Source organism: Telopea speciosissima, chromosome 5 (genome assembly GCF_018873765.1).
Source record: "Telopea speciosissima isolate NSW1024214 ecotype Mountain lineage chromosome 5, Tspe_v1, whole genome shotgun sequence".
Classification (NCBI taxonomy): domain Eukaryota; kingdom Viridiplantae; phylum Streptophyta; class Magnoliopsida; order Proteales; family Proteaceae; genus Telopea; species Telopea speciosissima.
Genome location: NC_057920.1, coordinates 56,663,611 through 56,684,728, shown reverse-complemented (window position 1 = coordinate 56,684,728; position 21,118 = coordinate 56,663,611). Strand labels below are relative to the sequence as shown.

At 41.4% G+C, this 21,118-nt stretch overlaps 1 pseudogene; it reads right to left on the bottom strand.

The window, feature by feature from the left end:
* Positions 1-12,084: 12,084 nt before the first annotated feature.
* Positions 12,085-12,194, bottom strand: LOC122663494 (annotated as a pseudogene).
* Between the last annotated feature and the right edge of the window lie 8,924 nt (positions 12,195-21,118).

Below are 21,118 nucleotides of genomic sequence, written 5' to 3'. Positions count from 1 at the left end.
GGCCCAAGTTAGGATTTTTAGAGCTTGTGTAAGGGTGGATGGTTGTTTGACCCTATCCAAACAGACCCTAGACTACACTTATGAGGCCTTATCCAAACAGGCCATTAAAAGTGATTTTCTATATGAGAGAGAGGGGTAAGACTATTCCTTAGTCTTTCTTTTTCTTTCTCTTTCCTAACCTAATCGTGAAAGGAGAGGAGAGCTTTGAAGAGAGGAGGCGGCAAGGAGGAGAAGGAGGAGAAGGAAGGGAAGAAGAAGAAGGAAATGGTCAGCGGGTTTGGAGCTTTAAAGAGGGTACATCGTGTGTACCTCAAACCAGGTAAGCCAAGTGCCCTTTTCCCCCATTTTTCTCTCTTCCCCTTGCTCGCTTGAGCTTGGGTGGTTTGTTGGTTGCAGCCCCAAGATGGGGATTTCTTTTTGAAACCCAAAGGGTTAGCTCGAGTCATGTGTAGTTTCCCCTTGTAGGATGCTTTCCTATTTTCATTACAATCCTATAAAGACCTCTATTTTGACCTCTTGCTGAATCTATTTGATTCTAAAGCTTCAACCACCAAAGAAAACCCCAAATTTGGATTTTTGAGCTTTTGATCCTTTAAACCCCTTAAATCTTTGAATGTTGGGTGTTTCTAAGACCCAAATAGACTCCAAGACACCCCTCCCTTGTCCCTTGAGGCTTAGAGAACCAAATGGGACAACCCCGGGCTTTTAAAGACCTTGAAATCACACTTGGGTTGCATCGGAGGCAAGACTGCGTGAGTCCGATGTTTGCCTCCGATGTGTCCCGAGCTCGCAGGAAGGTCGGAGGCAAGGTCGAGGCAAGCCTCGCCGAGTCCGACGTTGCCTCCGATGCGCTTTTAAGGCTTATAACTTATGTAAACGGTGGGGTTTCTCTATGAGGCCTCCCTACACTCTCTCACACTCTTATTCACTTCCATAGGCGCCAACATATGTGCAATGGGGTGATTTTGAGCGGAATCGTTGCGCTTATACAAATTCCATTTGAAGTAATTGGTGAGTGGGTTTGGGTGACTGCTTGAGCTTGTTTACTATTGCTTATTCATGCATTTATGAATTATATTATGACATTATCATTCAAGCATGATTGCATATTTGCATTTATTCTTATTCGATGATGATGATTTGGATGATATGGATTTGTGTTGGGTTACGGTGCGGAAGTACTGCACCGAACCCCGAATTATGTGGAATTGTATATTGCATCTCATTCTTGTCTGTATGCGCCGTGTTGTCTGCCGGTACCCGGTGTTAGATGGAATGGGACGCTGACACACCCGGATGTACCTCTCAACACGAAAGGATTCATGTAGTATATCGTGGTTAGGCTCGGCTCCTATGCTACGACCCTTACCAACAGGGGTTTAGGTGTTGGGTAGCCGCAGCACTCCGCGCTGTGGAGAGTTAGAGAGGCCAGGCCAGGGGTAGTAATGGTTATCGGGTCCGCCTCTCGGGTGGTGATGACTACGACGGCGCGGCTCCATAGTAATAATTGAGGTTGCATTGTGGTGAGAATGGAAGGATCCACAATGTCTTCCCGAGTTATTGCGTAGCATATACCCATTGACTTAGCATTGTGTGTTAGGTGGTAAATGAATTAATAATAGCATGCACCATGGACTATTTGTGATTGTGTGATTGTGCATCCCTTTTCTCTCTCACTAGCTCTGGTGGAGCTAACCCCGTGTACACATTCTTTTTAGATTTGGATGCGAATGATTACGTGGAGCCGGAGACCGTGGATCGAGGATCATGGCGATGGTTGCCCATGATGATTGTGCCTACGGGTTGTACTGCTTCTTGGGATCGTTCCCGTTTTATTATTATTTTAGAGCATTGTGCTTTGTATAAACTTTTATGTTTTACCTTTTTGGTAGCTACTTGATGGTCATAGGAATTTTGTAACTATGTTACTTATTATCATTAGCCAATGAACATCTTATAATCATTTCATTTACGCTTTCGCAAACTCCGACTGCCTTGGAATGTAATATTCCTTTGTCTTTCGTACTGATATTATTGTATTTTAATATTGGTTTATGATCGTGAGTTGGCCATCGCATCGAGATCCTGGCGGTGAGGTGGGATGACGCGTGTCACCCCAATCATACCCTGATATTGTATTCTATCCCTTGTTGGGATAGGGGTGTGACACGGTCTGATCTGACCGATGGGAAGGGCGAATTAATTGACCACGGTAAAAATCATCCTGACCTTGGACATGGCATGGCCGAACCGACAACCCCGTGAAGCATGGGTAAAAAATAGCCAAGTCCTTAAGCTCGGCTAGCGGAACGGGTCGTCAGTTCGGCCACAACATCAAATGGAACAACATACACAAGGAAAATAAGGTTAAGAATGCCGAGCTAAAACACTTGGATAAATTCTGACAAAAATAGATTTTTCATTCAGTATAGGCCGACTGCTCGGCATGGTTACAAGGTGGGCAGTTCGGCCCCCAAAAAAAAAATAAAAAAAATTATTACATCTTAATCTCCTCGGCAGTAAACTTGGAGGCGACCTCCACGACATCCACGGCGGTATGCTCGGCAAGGAGGTCTTGGGGCTCAGCGTCAAGGGCGAGGAGGTCGGCCTGCGTAGGTTCCTCAATGGGCAGAGCCTGGGTGACCTCGGCTCCCTCCTCATCTCCCAACTCCTCGACAAAAGTAGTCGCATCGTCGTCAAAACGTGAGAGATTGAGATCAGGATAGGCCGCCTTGATCTCGACCAAGAGATCAGCCCAGCCTGCCTCAAAACCCTCGGCGTAAGGAGGCTTCCTGATCTCATGGCACACATCAGCGTACTCCTTCGATTGGAGGTAGTCGTTGATCACCTAGTCCCGAGCCAGGGCCAGGTCCTCCTTGGCCTTCTCCCTCACCTCGGTGAGCTGAGCCTATAGAGCCCGGATCTTCTCCTTCTGCCTAATCACCTCGGCCTTAGAGCTCTCTACTTCAACCTCGGTGACAATAAGCTTCTCTTGAGTCTACCGACACCTCTGAACTGCATCCTGGGCATCCTGGTAGGCCTTTTTGCACTGGACGCCCAAGGAGTGGTTCTCGGTCAAGAGCCGCTCAAAACGAAGCATGGTCTCCACTGCCTTGGCGAATCCCTGCAAAAAAGCATTAGAACAAAAGTCAGGTCAGGTTACACAGGTCAGACCTAATCACAAGAGCCGAATAGGAAACTTACCATGTTGAAATCCTGAAACAGGGTGGAGAGGAGCTCGGGGTCAGGCAGCGCCTCAAGCTTCTCCCTGTCAGTCGGGAGCCGACCTGCATCCAGCCATTCCTTGGCATGTGCGGTCGACGTCAATGTCGAGTCCCCTGGGAAGAAACGTCAGGTCGGCCGCACAGGAACGTTGCTGGCCGAGGCCCTCCCCAAGACATATCGGGAGATGTTGGGGGGTGAGGCCACGGGCGGAAGGCCACCACTCGTCAGATTGACCGAGAGCTTCTGACGCTTGGTATCTTTCAACGGGCTCCTCTCGCCTTTCTCGGCCCTTCCCTTTCCTCGGAGACCCCGCTGGGTCCGTACTCTTCTCGGCCTCAAGGCCGACCACGGTGTCTGGCGGGCTCGACAACACGGCCTTGCCCTTGGGGGCCTTGGAGGACTCGCCCCGGGACTTCTTCTCAGGGTTTTTCTTCCTCCGGTCCACAAGGGTCTCGGCCCTTAGCCGAGCTGTATCCATAGGGGGAATATGGCCAACCACTGCAAGAGAAACAAAACATCAAAAACAAACTAAAAAAGAAAAGAGGACTAAGTGAAGGGGTCAGCTCGGGCAGCAGAAACAGGCTCAGCTCGGGCTCCTACCAGGGGTCATATGCCACTTTTAAAGAAACCCCTCGTCCTAAAGCTGAAGGACATCGAAGGGCGGACGCTGGGGGATCAAGTCAAGTGAGGTCAGCTCATTCTCGGTCAGGGGCAGTACCCTGTTGACGTAGTTCAAGTTGATCTCCTTCCACTCGGTTCGGAGAGGACTGTTTGGAATGGAAGCAAAGAAAAAACGAGGCTTCCAATACTTATTGAAGCTTGGCGTACTGACCAAAAACTTGTGGCCACCCAGGGCTGCACTCTTCCCAGATCAGCGGCTGAAATAGTACCACCCCTTCTCAGGAGACTTCTTCAAGAAAAAGAGCCTAGAGAAAAGCACCACGCTTGCACCTCGGCCCATCTCGCAGAACAGGGCGAAGAAGCCGTACACAGCCAGCCAAGAGTTTGGTACCAGCTGACCTGGGGACAGGTGGAAGTGGTCCAAGATCTGGTCCACCAAGCCGAGGACGGGGAGCCAGAACGCGTACTTAAAAGGCAGCTCGTATAAAGCCACCTCGCCGGGCCTGATGAAGCAGGCCATCTCCCCGGGGTTGGGAGCTCGGAGCTGGATGTTCTCAGGGATGGCATAGGTCGTCCTAAGATAGTCGAGGTCAGCATCCGTGATCGTGCTCGGGACAGTGTCGACACTCCCTTCTTCAAGCTCAGGGGCGTCAGCGGTCGAGCTGACTGAACCAACCCCCACTTCTGAAGAATCGCCCTCACTTGACTCCTCATCATTGGATGAGGACGATCCAGAGTTCTCGGCTCGATCCCCGGCAATTGGTTGGGCCACGAGATGGGACTCCAGGGGCAACGGAGGCTCGGCAACCTTGGCCTGAGGAGGCTCCACTACATCAGGCTCGTCCAAAGTCGAGCCCAACAAGTCTACGATGGGAGAACAAGCGGGGAGCTCTCGGCTCAAACTCGCGCCCTCTGCCACCTCGGCGAGCAGCTCGTCTATGTAACTACTACCAACTGACATATGGGGCGGAGAGGACTTACTGGTTGAAGAAGAGCTGAAGACGAGTCGAACACGAACGAAGCAAAAACTGAGCTGATCACGAATCGAAAAGCACTGAGCGCTGCAGAGCTGAGAAATCTGAGCTTGCCGAGAAGTCAATAACTTGGAGCAGTGAAGAATGAACAGTTAGGAGTCGCCTATTTATAACTTTTGGGCTGAACTGATCCAACGGCCAAGGAGAGCTCAGCGTAATTCAACGGTCCAGATCAAAAGACGATTCGAATTCCCGAGCCTGCCATAATGACTCTGTTGATGTGGCACTGACGCCCAACCATCAGACTGTACAATGTCAAATCCTCAGCAAGATGAGCTCGAATCGACCGCAAAAAAAAAAAATCCAGACAAGCAGACCAGGAAACTTCACTCATTAGTGCCGAGCCGACCCCTGATGAGTGGGGGGGCCTGTGATGAGGCATAAAGCACCTCACCAATCAAAAGCGGCCACATGGCCGAGCCGAGATCATGCTAAGAACCAAATCGAGCTAAGCGGAAGACCAGGCCGATCCGATCTGGATAAACCCTACTGCTTGGCCGAGGTCGTCAGACATATCCAAGTCAACCAGACGCTGAGCCGAACTGGTACTGGTCCGACGAGGTCGACCTAGTAGGCCGAGCTCTTCTACCGATCTCTTGCCACACGGCCCGGTAGATCAGTACTCACCCAAAGATCCCCATCACGGCTGAGCTGCACGCCCGCCAACCCCATGGTCCGGGCCTACGCAGGTTGGCCTCGATTGGAGCACCACAGCTCGGCAAAGCCCACATAACTAATGATGACCCTCAGATCATACAGGCCGAGGCCGAGCTCTTAGGCTGACCTCTGTGGCCAAGCTCTCCACGAAGGCTACCATAGCACCCCACCGGAGATCACGGCACCACGTAAGCACCACCCAGGAATCACGGGATAAGAATCGAGTCACAATCTCATCGTGATACCAAATCACACTCCCATTAGGACTCTTACCTTAACAAGAGGCCGACCCCGAAGGAAATTCTCCACTCCACTCCGCTCCGCGGGGAAGAGCCTTACCAAACAAGGACTCTTACCATACTAGGACTCCTCCAACCACCTCATCTCCCTCTATAAATACTAAGGTATGGAGCTCTATTGCTCATCTCGCTTTTTACTAGCTGTTACGCTGTTGCACTGGTGATCTAACTTAAGCATCGGAGAGTCCTAGGCCGGAGCCACACCGGCCCTCTTGTGCTCATCACTTGGTCCTTGCAGGCTCATCCATGGGCGAACCAAGCGTCGGAGATTTCCACATGCAACAGGTGTATAGGAAGATTCCAAAGATAATGCCACCAAGATGATCTCTGTCAAAACATAGAAGAGAATCTAGGTGGATGTAAAAATTTAGTAACAAGTTTAATAGAGAATTTCTCATCCTTTGCAAGAATGCCCACCACCACCTGTCATTGCCATATGAGATAGGAATAAACAAAATTGATTGAACAAATGTTGTATTTAAATATAAACTAAGCAAAGAAACATTCCATGGGTCTATCCAAAAGAAAGACTCAACTCCATTACCAATAATCTATATATATCATGAATTGGTAAGGGTATTTTAGTGTTATAAAATTACAGATCGAGTTTCCCTCCACCCATGGTGAATGGGATTCCATTCATCGAGGGGCGGGAGAGGATGGGAATGGGTATCAGGAGGGTATTTTGGAACATAGTAAAACCCTAGGAGGGGTTTGTGAACCCTAGGATTGGTTTTCAATTGAGACATTTGAGTTCGTTTTTGAGATTAGGAAAGTCAGGTTTACAAACAGGGAGAGCACATCAACCTCATCTCCGATTCTTGATTGAAGCTACTAGGTGGGGAACTGTCCTCTATGGGTGGAGGAAAATTTTGTCCTAAAATTATTATTTTATCATATTTTATAATCGAACCAAAACCAATGGGATAATATCTGGTCTGAAATTGAAATATCTATATCCACATTCGATTAGGATTGGGATAGTTTCTGGACACCGATTATTCGAATACGAATTTCCTAAATGGATAGGAATATGAATCAAATACGGATTTTATCTGTATGCACCCTAAAACAGCAACCTTTGAACAAATTCTACAAGAAGAACTATCATGTCTAAAGTCGTAATAAATGAACTAGGTCTTTGTATCAAGCTTAATCTTGGGTCATAGCCAATGCATGCATTGGTCCATTCACTAGTATTGCATCAACTGGGCTTGCGATTTCTTCAACTGTTCTTAATTACTTACCCAAGCCCAGACCCATGAACGGGAGCATGGTTTTAGGTATTAGCCAACACCAATATCAATACCTAACCGATATCGGATCGGTGGATTGTACGGATTTAGGCGTATATTTATCAAAATACCCTATGGTATCGGTATAGGGCAAAACTGTCTACCATCCCATATCCTATCTGATACCAATTCGTCGATACCTGCTACCTAAAACCATGCTTGGGAGCTTGCATTCTAAGAGCAATGCACCAACCAACTGCCCAAGCAGAGTTGTCTTCTTTAGGACCCTAATTTAATCGAACAGGGTTTGGGCTGGATTTTTCAACCTTGAGGGCGGGTTAGGGTTGAAATTTTCAGGCCTTGGGTCAGGGTCGCGCTGGGCTGGGCTAAGCTCGACAGGGTTGGGCCTGAGCTGAGATATCTCAGCCCGGCCTAGGGCTAGAGGAGGAGGCTCTTTTGGCTCGTGTGGTGTTTGATTGGCCTGGTGTATATGTTGGGATCCCCCGACAGTCAAATAGGACATGGACCCCCTCGGTGCTCCTCGCAGATCCCCCGTAGGCTTGTTTTATTATTCTTCTTGGGTAAGCGAGTGGTTTGAAGCCCTCACCAATATGGTTTAGGACTAAGTTCCCCCTTTCTTTAAGCTTTAGCTTTCTTTGCTAGTATTCTGTAATAGGCTTGTTTGCCTCCTTTTATATATTCAATAAAATTTCTCTTTAAAAAAAAAAGAGGTTGGGCTTGGAATGAGCTAAGAAGACTTGGCGATTTTCCCCGACGTCACTTTAGCCAACGGATTAGCGACGGTTGAGATTACTGTCGCCATTATATTTAGCGATGGAAATGTATTTTTGGCAACGATTTAAAACTGTCGCCGAAAATCAGATTTCTTGTAGTGCCTGTTTCACCCCTGGTACCCATCTATTGCTCATGTTTCTCATGTGGAACCCACACAAATCCAATCAAATGCATCAATACATAAAAAAGGATTTGCCTGGACTGTAAGACCACAACATACTAAGCCAAGGCCTAGCCCATTTATTGAAATGACATATTAAGCCCTGCCTTACCTCTTGCCCAATAGGCTAAAAAAATTTGTGCAAGCCCAGGCCCTTAAATTCATAAAAGGCTAGGCTCAGACAAAGATTAGCCTTGCTATAAATTTAAGTCTATTAAGACCTTGATGCCCAAACATGACCCAATAGAAATGACAAGAAATTATTTTTCTATCTAAAGTGAGAAATAAATACGATGTTGGATGACTTGGAACAAATTTCTCTATATAGCACATAGGCAAGTGATTAAGGAGTTAAGAAATCACGGATGGGCCATGTCAGTTTAACTTATGGACCTCAGAGATCAGCCCATAAGAAGCCCATGGGCATAAGAGACAGCCCGAGCCTGAGTTAAGACTTAAGAATTTGCATTTCTAATATCTTTGAAGCACTGTCCATAATTTCAAGATGGCAAGCGTGGTTTAAGCAAAGACTAAGGCTGTGTTGGTATGCATTCTAGGTCGATTTCACATTCTCGAAAAATAAAAACAACTATTTTTATCATCCGAGAATGCAAAATCAACTTAGAATGCATACCAAACGTTGCCTAAATCCTGTTGATCTCAATTCACCTTGTATGCTGGACAAATCTTCTTAATGCCACCACCAATGAGAGATTTCAGAATGAAATACATAATAGACTCAGACCAAGGTGGAAAAAGATCCTCTACAGCGTGCATCAGAAGGCTGGAGGCACTCGGAGTGCATGCCCGGGAGCTCCCAGCTGTCGGATGCGCACTGGAGGGGATCCAGGTCCTACCAACGTTACAGTGGGCTTGGACTCTATGCAAGTCCCATCTGATAGGCCCATGTATTTTTCAAAACTGTTTAAAACTGGGTAATTGTTTGGGCTTGGAGTTCATATATGTTAAATCTGTCTTCATTAGTATTTGTACCGTCTACCCCGCCCCCCCCTCATGTATTTGACTTCATGGATGGGATTTTTAATTTCATAAGGGCAGTGTGAGAATTTTGCGTGCTACTGTGTCAAAGCGCTAGGGCCACAAGTCTAGGCAGCGTTCTTTTTCCCTTGTTTTATTTGATTCTTTTGAGTAATAAACTTTAAAGAGCCCTGTTCCTATTTGCCAATTGTAGGAACCTTTCCTACACACCAACTTTCTATAATTGTGCAATAACTACAACATGGATTAAGTATTATAATTTATATTTAGGGCAAGAGATCATTGCCTGGTTGTGTGGCCCCCAGCACCAGTGTTGGGGGCCGGCAATGAGAGCGCTTGCAGGGGCATCAACATAATGGGATATTTTATTTCACCGGGGTGGGGTGGTAATTTCATGCGCTCCTGTGTCTAGACACAGAAACCACACAGCCAGTAAGCGTTCTTTCCCTTATATTTAACAATATATTATATAAATATTTAGGTTAAAAATTATTTTTCTTTTTTGTGTAATAACACTAAAATGACAAAAATAGGGCTAAGCCCGTCTTGAGCCTGACAAGGCCGGGCCTAGGCTGAGGTACCTTAGTCGGACCTCAGGTAGGAAATGCCTGGGTTGAGCCCTGGGCCTGAAGCTGGGCTTGGGTTTTCAAAGGCCCAGCCCAGACCGGCCCATTGCACCCCTATGTAATGAATTGTTTATCAATGAGTGAAAAGTATTAACTCGGTTTCTGATATGAGTAATCAAAATGAAAGATGTCAAACAATTAAGAATTTTGACTATAGAAAAGGGAAAATCTTGTTGTAAGTTTGTAATTAAGGTTGTTGAATCTAACTTCTCTTAGGTTCTCTGCCCGGTCAGGTTCGTAGGTTCTTCTCATAGGGGACTGGAAATGACGACCTCACCCCCTATCCGAACACACTGCCCGGGTGGGGTGAGGTCGTCATTTCCGCCCTCCCTATGAGAGGAACCTACGAACCTGACCGAGCAGGAAACCTGAGAGGAGAAAAATTCTACTTTTTTGCCTTATTGGTGTAACATCTTTTTTTCTTAAGAGAGTTTTCCCAAACTGTAGCTGAAGGAAAAGTTTATCCATCAATGGTCATAAATATTCTACCCCTATAATACAAAGTCGATAATACCCTTGTATTGTTCCCTCATATCTACTGCACACCATCCAAACCCCTTGGTTAAGTCCCTTGATAATGGGTGAAGGAAATCTGCCTCCTTTTTTTTAGTGAGGGCAAATCCTATAATTTCACATGTGTATTTGAAACATATGAAAGACAATGATAACTTTGGATAATGAAATAATGATAAGTCACTTTCGAATTATTTTGCAAAACTCTTTTTACCCTTACTTTAAACACCTTAAATAGCTTTTGGGAATAAAGATAAGAGACAATCACTTTAACTTACAGTGTCTCATTTCACTACTTTGGTGGCAACAAGAAGCACCGGAAAAAACCCCACAAATTTAAAAACAAGTGCAATAGGGGTGCAAGTTTGGCCCCGATGGCCCAAACCCGCCCTGAGCCCGAATAGGACCTAGGTTGAGATACCCTGGCCTTAAGGGCGGGTCAGGGTTAGGAATTTCTAGCCTTGAGTCAGGGCTGGGTCGGACCAATCCGAAGCCAGGGTTGAAGCCTTGGGCTGAGCCCCGCTCGGCCTAGCCCAATCTAGCCCGACCCTGTCTTCTTTTTCTTTCTTCTTCACCCAACCCCCCCCCCCCCCCCCCAACCTACCTCAACCCCTACATCTCCCTTCCCCCTTGCCCATGGTCAAGACCAATTAAGGTCAGCCCGGCCTGACCCTAAGGGCGGGTCAGGGTTGGATTTTTTCTGGCCTGAGTCAGGGTCGGGCCTGAGCCCAACTAAAGGTACTCAGGGTTGGGTTGGGGTTTTAAAAAACCAAGTCCAACCCAACCCTGTTGCAGTCCTAAAGTGCAAGAGATCATTGTCTAGTCATGTAACACATGCACAAGCACAGGGGCCAACGAGAGCGCACACAGAAACATCAACATAAATGCCATTTTTATTTCATGGAAGGCAGAGCTGTACTTTCACTCGCTCCTGTATCTAGGCACAGGTACCATGCGACCATGCAGCGTTGTTTTTCCCTAAAAAACAATTAAGCTAACCTTCAATTCAAGAAATTTTCAGTTTGTTTGATCAATAATTGTAAAACCTAACTATTTTTTTGGTGTGAATCACATCTCAAATTGGATTGGAAGTCCATTCATAGAGCAGTGACAGTTTGTTCAATGCAAAGATGTGGTCTTGTGAGTGAAATGTGGTATGGATGGAGTCCTCTCATCAATATTTGTCATTTTGTTCTACTTACTATAGACTCTAGCTAGTGATGCCATGTGATTGTCTTTAGTGTGTTCATATCAACTGGTTTGAGCCTCCCAAGTTCCCAACCTATTAACCAGAAAGGGAAAAAAATGAATTGAAAGAAAGATTGTTTTAAGCTCAAAAACTAGAACAAAAATGATAGAAGTACTAGAGCTGAGATGACACCTTTTGCACATAAAGATAGAAGCACATCATAGATAAAATTCTCCACTTATATCACCAAACCCTTTTTGGGTAAAGAGAGTTCTTCTATTTCTCTGCTTCTGCTTTGTTATAAAAATGATTCAAATGCACATAACGTGTTTGATGATATGTGTGACCAAAACATAAGATACCCATAAAGGAAGAATGATAAGAAATAGTCTTTTTCTTATCAAAAAAGTAAAAGCAAACACCATGAATCAGGTGGATGGAGAACTTGCGTTATATATACACAAGGGTTCTTCCATTAGAGGAAAGTGGGAATCAATAAGTTCACCAAATTCTAATCCAAAATGAGTAACCAAAAAACTAAGGAGAATGAACAAAAGCAATCGCTGAAAGCAAAAGTAGTCCTCCCTAAAATGGGAAGACGTAGCTAAGTTTCATTGATTCCCCCATATGGTATTTCTTTTTGGAAAGAAATGGCTTAATTTGGCTTTCCAAGAAGAAAGTTCTAAGTTTGAATGCTTTGGTTGTATTCAACTTTATTTTTTTGATTGATAAAAAATTTGGACCATTTCTTGATTTGTACGTGTCATCCTTGTGCGGGAGACATGCTAATTTTTTCTGTATCGTTCGAAGTTGTATTCAATTCCATAACCCTTCCATGAAAAGAAAGGGAAAAAAAATGTTATTTGGTTGTGTGGCTCTTGCATCTAGATATAGGAAACCACGAAAGTATTGCATTGCACCTCATGAAATAAAAAAATTACATCTATGTTGATGTCCTTGCGTGCACTCTCATTGGCCCCCAAGCTTCTACAAGTAAAACACAATTAATCAGTGATCTCTTCCCCCCCCCCCCCCCCCCCCAAAAAAAAAAAAAAAAAAAAAAACTAACTTACTTCCTTGCTCTTGGTATCAAGAATCAATAATACTTAAAGGGGAATAGAATGCTACCCAGTCGTGTACTAGGGGTGGCGATCACGTCTAGACACATACCGCCTTTGGGCATCTAAAATTTCAACCTTTACATGGGGGCAAGACGGTCATTTCCAGACGCCCCAAGACAGTTATGTGTCTAGGCGTGGTCGCATTCTTTCTCCTATACTTAAATGAGCGTCTGATACCTCTATAGGTATGTTTAGAGCTTACACTTTCATTTTATTCTCAAAAGTAAATAATGTAGTTTTCAATAAGGGAAAATCTATCATTTCACACATGATCTGCATTAAATATTACATTAAATGATTTTCAACTTTTTGAAAATCCTTTTTTTTTACCCTATATTAAATATTTTTTAAAAATAAAACAAGGTGCAAAAAAATAAGGAATAAGCATACTTAAAAGTATAGATTTATCTATTGGGTAGATTGCTTAAAAAAAGGTTCCACATTAAATGATTTCCCATATTAAAGATTTGGTTCCCCAAAAGGGAAACTTAAGAAGTGAAAAACAAAATTGTCAAGTTTTAACATAGGCTCACAAAGAAAGTATGTTCAAGGAATCTATTTATAGATCAATTAACCATTTTATAAGAAGCTTTTGGTAGCCCCAAAAAAATGATAATCAGAAGCCTAATAAATCTCTCCTTGCTCTTCTTTTTCTAATTTTACGGGTTTGGTCTTTTGACTATAGTAAGTAAATTTAGATTTAGGAATAATCAAAACCCAAAAAGTTCAAGTTTAGTTCGAGTCGTTTGAAGAAAATGATCAAAACTTAAATCGAAAAGTGGACTATTAACAAGAGAAGGGATAGGGTTTGAGGCAAGTAAATATGAAGTATGAACCACTCAACCACAGCTGCGGGGCCTGTAGAATGTTTTTTGACGAAAGTATAATCACATAAACCACACACCAATCCCGAAAAGTTAAGAATGTTATATTAACTTCTTTTAATGAGATAAATAAAGCTGGTACAGGTAAATTTTTATTGTTTTTGGTAGAAGGTACAAGTAATGAAAAATACAGCATATGTAAAAAATAATTAAAAGTAAATTGTAGCATCAGAACTGAATATGATATGTCCTCTTTAATTAAGTTGTACGAAGAAGAAACTTGTGAAGGTGCCTTAATAGCAGATCCTGGCTTCATAAATAATGCATCAACCAAGTGTGATCATTGATAATTGAATACACTAGGAGTAAATGAAACAAACTATATATATATCGTGTTGTATGTGGGGGTGTATCTATGTTCAGACTTTAGACACAGTTCGACATGAAAAGACCGGCGCATCCAAAGACCTTCCACCTTTTCAGGTGGTGCAGCGATCTTTTCACATTGGGCTGTGTCTGGGCACAGGTACACACCCACACAGAGCACCAGTTAGCGTTCTTTTGGTATATATATATATATTCTCTGCTCTGAGAGTGCAAGAAGCACCGAGACACATGGGGGTGGGCAAAATGATTGGCCCACCCCTCCTAATAACTGCAGTGGTTGTCCAGCCCCACCCCATGTATCTGGGCATAGCCAGCGTCCTGTGCATTCACAGGCAAAGAACATCGCCCCATATATATATATATATTTCAGTTTTTTTATGGTCTTCAACAACTAGTTCATGATTAAACCTTGTTTTATGATAAATATAAACCTACGAGTGTCTGTGTTCACACTGTGAATCGATATCCCCTTCAATTCCTCTAATTCCTAATATGAGGGTGAAAAATGATCACCCTATCCTATCCCCTGCCAAAACATGGTGTAAGATGGGGTCCATTTTCCTCTCTTAGAAGAATTGGAGGTGATAATTATTCTCATACTGTTGGGTCAGATTTCTATCATTACAAATCTTTGTATTTTTATTCTTCTCCACCACCGACAAAAAAAAAAAAAAAAAAGTAGGCAAAGACAGACAAATAATTTCTCCGGCCAGGGTACCCTTACAATCTGACATGAATCTAAGTAAAGGCTGCAAGTCTCTGCTTCCGTTTATGGCTAAAAATGAAGACATGAAGAGAGAAAGAAGGTGGAAGGAGGAGTAATAAAAGAGAAGCAAGCAGGGAAGGCCAAGTCGTACCTAACAATCCTTTGCTTGCTTGCAGAGCTCCACTACATGACCTACCCTATCCTCATTAATTATCATATTTACTAGTTACACCCACTATAAAGGATAACGTATGGGTATGGTTGATTGGTGTTGTGGGCCTGTGGCCATTTAAGATACCTCATAAACCCTTCTCTCTCTCTCTCTTTGTGTCTTTTGTAGTTTAACTCTAAAGTGGCAAATGTGTATAAGTTGCCTTCAACTTGGTTTGGTTCAGGTATTTAGAGTGATTAATGTGAACCTTTTTATTGCCAATTGTCATGGGGTGGTATAGTCATGGTTTTAAGTATCGGTATTGTATCTCACGATACATATTGGTTTTGTTAGTTATCCATATCGATATTGTATCAGTAGTATGATTCGGATAAAGGGTAAAATGGTTAGAAAACTCATTTTTTTTAAAAATTCAGGAACATTTGTGTCTGATACAGTCGATCTAGACCGATACTATATCGATAATTGTATCAATTTTACGGATCGTCAATATCCATTCCAATACCATACACTAAAACCGTGGGTATAACTGAAATTTTATCACCTGTGGTTCCCTGGGTGAAACCAGAGAGCTTATCCGAACCAAATAGGTAGGTACGTAATATAGGTCTGGACATACTGGAGTCTGGACCACGACGAGGGAGGAGAGATGAGAGAAGCAGTGCCATTCCCGGCATAATTAATATGGGGGGATGAATCTGAACTACCTGCATAACTCCTATACGGAAGAGACATGTGTTTCGCAGGTTTTCTTTCATCGAGAGACTGTGGGCAGATAATAGATGCACCGGTGTCATTAATACTGCACAACCACGCGCGCTCACTTTGAGCTAAAGAGGAAACAACCTTAGGGTGTGTGGGGACGGATTGAATTCGTGTCCGGAGTTAAGCGGTTATCGTGTTGTGCTTAATTTACAGATCACCACATGAACTATATGGATTTCATGTTTTGATCCAATAGTTGGTAGACGAATTCAATTCAAAATTCAAAATTCAAAAATGCCAAGCCGTCAAGGAGCTCATTTATCAATCATTGGATCGACATGGAATCCATGTAGAGGTCTATGAGTTGAGCGTTGCACAATGGTCGTTCAATCCCAAGTTATAAATGAACTCAAATCGGGTGGGGATTGTGAATGAGAATGTAAAGTAATAGAGTCCAGAGATAGAAAATGGCTGATTGCCCCTTGTCTTATTTTTAAAAGTTCTTTAAGTGTTTTTTTTTTTTAGTAATTCTTTAAGTCTTCTGAATTAGAAAGAAAACAATGTTATGGCATGTGGGGATTGCGAATGAGAATGTAAAGTAATAGAACCCAAAAGATATAAAGTGGTTGATTGTTCCTTGTCTTATTCCTAAATGTTCATTAAGTTTAGATTCTAATAAGATTTTTAAAAATAATTTAAAGATGACGTATCATCATATCATTATCAAACGTTGCCATTGTGATACACATTTTTTTTCTTCAAATATATATACATGTGAAATGATAATATTTATTCTCATTAAGAAAAATTGTTTGTTATATTAAAAGGACAAAAAAGTAAGATGACAAAGTATTTCACTAAGACGGGTGTCAATAAGAAAGTACCTTTGTCAAATTTTGGAATGTGTGGTCAAGCATAATCTCATTAATCTATATTTTAGTGAACTCTGGTGGGGTTGAAACATGAGTTGGAATATCGGATTTTACTTGTCCATAAAATTTGAGCCCATTGTACTCTATCAACATGCTTTGTGACATTAGAGCATCGAGGAAATTTATTAGAAAAAAAAGGGTAAATTACACGTCACCCCTTGGTTTTCAAACGAAACTCAGATCACCCTCTAGTTTTTGAAAAAACTCAAATCACCCCCTCTACAGTAATGGTGTTAGTCTGCTGTTAGTTATTGGTGTGAAAGAACTATTTTACCCTTGTACTAAAACATTAAAATTAAATTTACAATACTACCCTTCCTTCATCTTCAACATTGGTCAAGAGTAGTTTAGGGATTTAAATTTATTTAACTGGCTGACATCATCACTTAACAATATAAAACTAACGGTAGGGATTAATTTGTCATATTGGGGTTTAAACCAGGGGGTGATTTGAGTTTTTTCAAAAAATAGGGGATGATCTAAGTTTCGCTTGAAAATCAAAGGGTGACGTGTAATTTACCCAAAAAAAAAAAGATTTTTCATGACAAAGTACGATCCAATAACCCTCCTTTCCTTCCCCCATTCAAAAAACAAAATAAAAGGACCAGACATTGATTTCTTTCCACTGATTAGAAATTCTTAGGTAGAAATAATTTCTCAGAAAAAATAAAAACAATATAAGAAAATAAATAAAAAACTTTAATATCCTAATAGATAGCAAAGAAAGGAAAAAAAAAGATAAAAGAAAAGAAAATTTTCAATTTTCCTAATGATGACTTTTGGACACATTTTTAACTATTGCCTCTAATATAATGTTTTTGAAACCATTTTTTATTTTTGCCTCTAAAAACATCTTATAAACGCCTCTAATGCCCAGCTTTTGTTATAATGTGAAAACATGAAGGCACAAGGATTTTACAGACATTTATGTAAATGAATGGAGATGAGAATGGTTGTTGGATTCCAATCCTAAAGTTGAGAAGCCTCAACTAATGATAAGAGATTATCGATGACTAGAAGGTCAAGGGTTGAGCAATACAAGTAATTGTTTAATAGTTAAAAAATGTGATTCTCTTAATGACACCTCTTAAGGATTCAAATAATTTGTAATTTTACTTTTTCGCTCTTTTAGTATAATTATACTTTTATTCTAATAGAAATAAATTGTATCATTTCACATGAGTTCTTTTTTTTTTTGGGTAAGAATTTAGTAAAGCTTTGAGCTGGTTACTTTGAGCTACATTAGCTATTTAGAATGTTAGGTTCCAATGAGTCAAGGACTCAAGGGTACCTTTCTTTCTTTTTTTCTTTAATAATACCAATCTATCAGTTCAGATGTCCACAAACCACCACCCACGTTGCCTGTATGGCAAAGATGGTTTATTTTCATCCTAAGGATGTGCAAGCATGACTTGTAGGATAACAAATTGTAGGGAAGGGGGCAATTTTTATCCTCTCCTGTTCATTGCCCGAACAGGACCGTCCTGTCCCCTCATATAGGGTGCAAAATGATGACTTAATCTTCCTCGGACAGTGTGTTCAGGTAGGGGGTTAGGTCATCATTTCGCATCCCCATGTGAGGGGACAGGATGATCCTGTTCGAGCAACGAACAAGAGACGATAACGATTCAAAGGGGGAGGGGAAGTAAGGACATGTATACCTTAACAAAATTTTATTTTTAAAATCTTAAAGTCTATTATTTGCCTTGACCAAATTGGACAAAACTGATTAGCTAATTTCTAAGATGCACTTTTCCTTAACTCATGCATGTGGATTAGAAATTTCATTACAGTTTGTTGTTTTCTTTGACCAAATTAGTCAAAAAGATTTTTTTTAAACACTTGGTCAAATAGATTAGCTTGTTCCTAAGATAGTTCCAAAGATGCACTTGAATCCTAAGTTCATGCATGTCAGAAATGGTATATTGCTCATTCTTCCAATATTATCAATTGCTTTATTTTATTTTCTCCTTGGGTAGTTGGGCTTTGTTTGTTTTGACATACAATCCTTAGATGTAAAACATTATAGGGGCAAATTTGTACTACTCAAATCAGTCTTATCACAATTAAATGGGGTAAGCTACATGGATCCTTTCTCTTCAAACGATTCTATTCAAATTCATACTTGTTACAAAACCTAAGCTATGCATGTCTTTCCTAACCATTTCTACTAGAGTCATTTTAGGCATTCCCCTAATTCTGACCTCATTCAATCCGAACAAATGCAAGATTCCTCTGTACTGGAGCATCTAAAGGTCCCTACTGCACATGTCAATGCCATCTAGATGACTTTTCCACAATTTATCATGTATCAGAGCTACTCCTAAATCAACTCTAATTATTTATTATTTATTATTCTATCTTTTCTAGTTATACCATACATTCATCTCAATATCTTCATATCAGTTACGTTATGTTTATATATGTTGTCTTTATACTACTCAACATTCAGCTCCATACATCATTGTCAGTCGTATGATTGTTCTATACAATTTTTCTTTTAATCTTGAAAGACTTTGATGATCATATTAACACTCCAGCCGCACCTCTTCACTTTATTCAGAATTTTTCTTTTAGTCTTGAAGGACTTTGATGATCACATTAACACTCAGGCTGCACCTCTTCACTTTATCCATCATATTTGTACTTTCAATATTTCTCTTTATTGTCATTCAGTCTAAAATATGAACCTTCACCATTGAGCTTTACCACAATTTTTTTTTCTATTCCAGTTGAAACAAATTCTAGAGTTCAATATTTTATGCTCCTTTATTTTACTTCCTCCCATTTTACATCTAAACAAACGAACCTTGTTTCTTATGTTCATACACTACAAGAAATGCCATTTTTAGTGGCAGTTTTTACCGCAGTCAAAGGTCAATCGCCACAGTTATTAAACCGTGTTGTGGAATAGACTACTGTACTACGAAAATGGTCTATGGCCGCAATTTATAAATTCGCCCGTGTATAGGGTTTGTTGAACAATGATTGCCACTAGGAGGGGATGAATCAGTGGACTCTACAACTTTTTCCCCCAACTAGTTCTTTCCCCAAATCACTAGTTAATTTCTTTCACACTCAATCACGATCAATTATTGCTGCCAGAGCTGCTATGCATATTAGTTCAGACTCCGATTGACTAGATTCTTCTTTTGTTGGAAAGCTAACTCAATGATCTTCATTTCTTTGTTTTTGGACTCCTCCAAATTTTGAGTAGAATATATATAAAAATATTCCACGAAGCTTCTGCACCAACACAAAACTGTCTGTCTGCCACTCTCACATCAACCTGCCACATGGCCTACTTCATGCCATCATGTGCCATATGGCAGCTTTGCCTCAGATCCATCTGTGCCATGTCATTTACTATGGCCACCTCAAAATTCCTTGCACTGTCACGTCATCAGTACTAGTAAATTTTACCTGGACTCCCCCATCTTGCTCCTTTTCTGAGCACTAATGCAGAAAACTCCATATCTTCCTCATATGACCTCAGAATGGGGTGATTCCAATTGCATTGGAAGAAGGACTCAAAGGCTACAACTCTTCAGTATATGCATGTCCTCTTCCAATTCTATTACTTGATATGTCCAATTGACTCTTCCACATGAACCTGTCAAGTCAACATGAGAAGTTGCATGTACACTATTCCCAATGTTGTCACATGCTATCAATTAACTACTGAATGACGCTATAATATACTGCCACTTGCCATCGTACACTGCCACATGAGTCCTAAACCCTTTCAATCACTGTCAGACTGCCACATGTACTGAACTCACTGTAACTGTACTTTTTTCACTACCAAGCAACTATCTGTCACACCCAGCTTTGCTACAACACCTGTAATCCCTATCCCATCACATTTGACGCACTGTCATATCAATACACTGCATGTACGCCTTTGTACTCACAACTGCCATCTGTACTGCTGCTTTGCTTATTGTACTGGCTGCCATTATGATGTACTATGTTGACAACAATGATAACACCACACATGCACCACATGCGCTATGTGTACAATAGGGTTTTCTGTCGTGTTTATTAAAATCAACGGCCATAAATTAGGGTGTACATCTGGGGCATTATATTAAGTGGCAATTGAAAATAACCAAAAAAAACGTAAATATTTATTAAACTATATATTACAATGTATTTTTGCAAAATTACTTCTATAGCCATAGTTTATTTAATCCACATTGAAAGAAATTAAAATTCGCCGCGGTTACTAAAAACCGCATCTAAAGTTAAATTATTTATTAAAAAACCCAACCCTAACAGCTTTAGTAAGGAGAGGTTTTTACCACCCTTACAAACCACCACCACCCCACCTCTGCATACCCCGCCCAACCCCTTGTCCCTGTCTCTGTAACCCCGGCCCACTAGTAGGCACTAGCTTATGGTACACTTATACATATATATATATATATATATATATATATATATATATATATATATATATGTAATATATTGGAAAATCTTGTTATAACTAAGGCTGGTTACAACGACCAAAAAGCATGACAATAGAATTGCTTTCACGGTGGTCCTTCGCGTCCGCCCAAAGTGCGAATATACAATATAATAAAAAGCTATACTTTAAACATATTGGGAAAAGAATTTTCAGTTTATATTCTAACAAGATAGTTCATTCATTTTTTTTTTTTTTTTGTGGTAGATCTTACTCCTACTTTATCCTATTCTATTGGTTGGAGAGGAGGTGTGAATCAGGAGACTTGAACCCAAGACCTCCTGATAGCAATGAGTTTCCACATACCACATGCTTCCAATTGTTCACATAGTTCACAGATTGTTCCTTGTTAGCAATTGGCATTGCATAAATTAATCATTTTATTATTATTTGTTTTTTAGTTTAATTAAAGATCTAGAAAGGATCAAAACCTCACAATTATTATTTACC